The 4949-nt window shown below is 31.7% G+C and overlaps 1 pseudogene; it reads left to right on the plus strand.

Annotated features, from left to right (window-relative positions):
* Nucleotides 1–3870: 3870 nt before the first annotated feature.
* Nucleotides 3871–4459, plus strand: LOC109585033 (ATP-dependent DNA helicase PIF1-like; annotated as a pseudogene).
* Nucleotides 4460–4949: the final 490 nt, after the last annotated feature.

Consider the following 4949-nt stretch of genomic DNA (forward strand, 5'->3'; position numbering starts at 1 on the left):
TAGAAGTAATTTTGGTTGTTATAGTTGTACAAAAAGGAAGTAAAAAAGAAACAGCAACAAAACTGGGAACAAAACTAAATAGAGAAATGCAAAGAATAATAATAATAGGAAGCAAATGGAAGATTTCATAGATAAAAATAGATCAAATGCCAGAGCATACTATATAAGACAATGTAACAGGGTCAAAAGCATAGCATATAAAATCAGTAAAAAGTATAAGACTGCTTCTGCAAAGGTTTATTCCAAGCAGTTTCATGCATTGAACCCAGGTTATATATTGCAAAAATATAAAAATTGGTATTACAAAAACAAGGATGCAAAAACTAGTAAGTCAACTTGCTATTCCAAAAAAATATATAATGCTAATCCAGTCCCTAAAAAGATAAAATCTTTAAATTATTCAAGAGCAACATATTCTAATGATACACAGCCAAAGCAGCAACAATCTAGAGATCATTATCAAAAGAATCCGATCCCCCAAAAAATAAAATCAAAGGAACGCTACAAAAAAAATTCTGGACCTCAAAAACAACTCCTTGAAACGATATGATGAGAATAGAGATGCAATATTACGTGCAACAAAAGATAAATTTTTACAATATAATTTTTTTGATAATGAAATGGAGATATTAAAGATGGCACTAAATAAAGAAAATAAGCGTCTAAATAAAGATTATTATGAACGTAATTATAGTCACATATTGTATAGATAACGGTCTAATTACTCATTGCCTGCACCAAAATAGTGAAGCAAAGGAGTATTATTTAATTAAAATTATTGAAGCATTACATTACAGCCCTGAAATAGTTGATGATTTATTGCCATCATGTAGACAGTAAATGTAATGTTGCATCAAGCATATTGTTAGAATTAGTTTTGAAAAACAGATCCCACAAAGTGCCACATTGATACGTGCATCAAATAGCATTAGGAAATCGAAGTTAAATAGCTTTAGTGATTTTGGTGAGCAATGTCACACAAAAAATAGTGAGCCTTATTTTTATGAATCAGCAAATTTATATCCTAATGATAACTCTGATAGCCAATTAGATAGTCCAATTGCAATCACTGTTGATACAAATGGCATTTGTTATGTAGCAGGGATTGTTGATGTATCGTGTATTGAAAGAGTAGAAGAATGTAATGATGATAGTGATTCTAAAGATGACAATTTTGATAGTAATAGAATGTATACTAATAAGAGAAAGCCTGCCATCAAATGGTACTATACAGACAGGTGCAAGCCTTTATTAGAGAGTGACATTAGTTCTATTATTGAAGTTAGACAATATTTTGATGAACCTATTAAATAATTGAGGAAGCATTTAGATGCATGTGACAATTGTCCCAATAATCATTATATGTCAAAATCCCTGCATGCTGAAGAAATAGATCAAGTGCATGAACATGATTTTTGTGACAATGCAAATGTAACGATGATTGTTAAAAATAGGTGAAAATAATGTTGAAAAATATTTTAAATATTCAGAAATTGTTTGTGAAAGGATAGGCCATCCTATTATGTGAAATAAAAAAGATACTGAATGTAAAAGCATGCTGCGTATTATACGCAATGCATCTGTTCATTATCCTTTGTTGAGATGCCTTTTGAAACACGTTTATGTTGCCGGAAATGCCCATTTAACAATAGATATAATTGATTCTTCCCTTGCTGATGGTGATTTAGCACGATTGATAGATTTAAAAATTAATGAAGCCGATGAGACTGAATTTCATAATGTGTATTACGCTATAAATGATGGTGAAGAAGACCCATTTAGTATACCAAACTTAGATACTGTCCTTTATTTTCAGTATTCAGATGTTATTGATGAATTTAAGAAAGCTTTGTCTGATCAGGCTGTTAATGCTTGTTGTAGCTGTGAGGGGCTTTTCAGAAAAAAGTCTGTCACTGAAGCTAAAAATTTAGATAGTGATGTTTGGAATATCCTATTACCTATTATTAGGAAAAATGAAGTTCCAGCACGTTGTGTGCTCAATGGGTTAAAGTGTGAGCCACTACCTAAAGAATTTGAAAATTTGGATCCTTTAAGTTGCCAGTTAATGCAGAGAGCAAAATGTTTTCAGACAATTGTTAGGCTAGGCACACACACCTTAAAAGTGCCTAAATATAATTCTTTGAAGGCTCTGAAAGGTGCAATGTTTTATTTACTTCTTCCATTAGAAAAAACCATGAAAAATTTAAATGAGATTTGTACAGATTCTAATCATTTGCCTAATCCAGAACTTTATATTATTATTAATGGACAGCCTACTAAATCAAATAATGTCTGGCGTAGTTTAGCTGATGTAAATAAAATAAAAGAAGCACTAAGAAAATTAAAAGAAATAAATTGGCTTTATAGAAACGTAGATGATGATTCCATTGACGAATCGTCTAAAAACGTTATACAAGTAGTTAGCAATACTACTTGTAAAATGCTTGAAAAAGCAAATGGTCAAGATTTAGAAGGCCTTTCGGCATATACGATTAGAAATCTTGATAGTAAAATTGCAACAGGTTCTGATATCAGTCAATATAAATTAATGAATGTAACAGAAGCGCCTATAGACATTAGGCAAGAGCATCTTGATTTGTTATGCTTTCCTACTGTATTTCCAAGTGGACAATATGGAGAGCATCATCCCAGACATATCTTCCAGCACAGACTTTATCATTTAGTGAATACATAAAATCAAGAAAAATCCCTGATTTCGTAGAAATCATTCATATTGTTTGCACTATTATGAAAATTAAAAATTAACAAGGCCTTAAAAACTGATCAATGATGTTGCAAATAGCTTGAAATCATGCAATAAAATATACTATCTCAAACGAAATGAAAAAGAAGTTCGATTCAATGACTACAATCCTTTACTGTTGAAATTGTGGCGTGCAAATTTGGACTTGCAATACACAGCAGAGAGGAGTCTTTCCTTAACAGAGTATGTAACTCGATATGTCACTAAAGCAGAAAAGAGTCATGCACAGGACTTATGGGATGAAGTCAGCAGCTGTGACAACATATACAGCAGGCTTTGGAAAATCAGCCAAAAATTACTTCAAGCTAAAAAAGTAGAACTATATGAAGCTAGCGATCTTCTTGGTGAAAGATTATACATGAAATCAGTAACTGTACAGTACGTTAATGTGTACTTACCTCAAAAGAGGAGCAGAAAAATCAAAAACTATTCATATTGAACTAAAATGGATCGATCTTCGAAAGACATCTTTAATCCTAGTATAATTGAAGACTTTTATCCAACAAGACTGAATAACATGGAAGGTGTATCTCTTTATGAATTTAATTACAAATTTGATAAAATAGGAGAAAATGGAGAAAGAGAATACAAACTTCAATCAAAGCCAGTCCTTCCAAACCATAGGAAATTTAATGCTATGCAAGAAGCGGAAAGAGACGATTTTTATTACTTGCTAATATTTTTATTTGTGCCTTTCAGAGAAGAGAGCACACTTGTAATGGAAGGAGAAACAATGGAAGAAGCTTTTAGGTGTCACAGAGAAGCATCTATACGTGGCTTTGAAAATCATTTCAACAAACTACAGAAATTCCAATAGTTGATGCAAGAAATAAAGCTGGTTTTACTGAAGAACTTCCTGATAACAAAAAAGATGAGCCTGAATTACTGGGTAAAATAATGGAAGCAGTAGCTGATATTGCTGACATGCATATAAATGTACCAAAATTAACATTACAGCAAAGAGAGACAATGCTTAATGTAGATCAAAAAAGAATTTTTGATAAAATTAAGAGCAATTTTACAAGTCAAAATAACGTAAAGACTTATTAGAGAATGAGTCTTCAAGGCTACTTAAAAGTAGATAAGATAATATCAAACCGCTAAGGATGTTTATTAGTGGTATAGTTGGAACTGGTAAATCTATTTTAATAAAGGCAATAAAATGTCTAGTGGATGACATATGACATCCAAAAAGTGGTGAATTATGTGTGCTATAGTAGCACCAGCAGGTATAGCTGCATTTAATGTAGGCGGACTAACAATACATAGATTATTTCAGCTACCAATAAAGCATGAGGGAAAGACAGCTGGATATTGGGCATTGAGTAAAGAAGCTCAGAAGAAGATAAAAATGACACTTAAAAAATAAAAAATTATAATAGTAGACGAGGTACCTATGGTATCCAATCTAAATCTAGCATACTTACAGATGCGCTTAGAAGATATATTTGAAACTAATGAATGGTTTGGATCCAAAAATATTTTATTTGTAGCTGACCTCTTACAATTGCCACCTGTTAATGGTAGGCCAGTATTTAAAAAAATTAGCAACAATCTAGTAAAAAATAGACTTGAGCAGCAAATGCAGTTAACATATGGAAAGAAACAGTAGAATATGATGAATTAACAATCAAAGAGCAACAAAAAGGAGACGAAACTTTCTTTAAGATGCTTGATTCTGTTAGGCATGGCTGTCTGACTGATGAAACTATTGATACGCTTAAGACTCGTGTATTTAAGGTTTCAATACAAGAAACATATAAGGAATTGGAAAGTAAAGGAACAAATTCTGCAATTTGCCTATTTTCTTAGGTAGACACCTGACAGAAAATCAATGAATCAATGTTAGAAAGTCTAGAAACTGAGAAAATAGAATTAGCATGTGTTGTTAATGATGAAAGTGGCAGCACAGCAAAATTTGACAAAAAAAAGAAAAAAAATTATAGAAACTAAAAGATCAACCAAGCAAAACAGCTGGTTTAAAAACTGTATTGTCTTTAGCAGTACGCTGTAGAGTAATGCTAAGACGTAATATTGATGTGACAGTAGGATAAGTTTTTGGTGCAATTGGTACAGTAGTGGGTATTTATGCTACACATTTATCAAATTTGATCATATTGATGTACCTTGTGACATAGAAAGGGTTACATCTAGATTTATGCTATCTAAGAATTTGTATATACGT

Source organism: Amphimedon queenslandica, unplaced genomic scaffold, assembly GCF_000090795.2.
Source record: "Amphimedon queenslandica unplaced genomic scaffold, v1.1 AMPQUscaffold_13515, whole genome shotgun sequence".
Taxonomy (NCBI): domain Eukaryota; kingdom Metazoa; phylum Porifera; class Demospongiae; order Haplosclerida; family Niphatidae; genus Amphimedon; species Amphimedon queenslandica.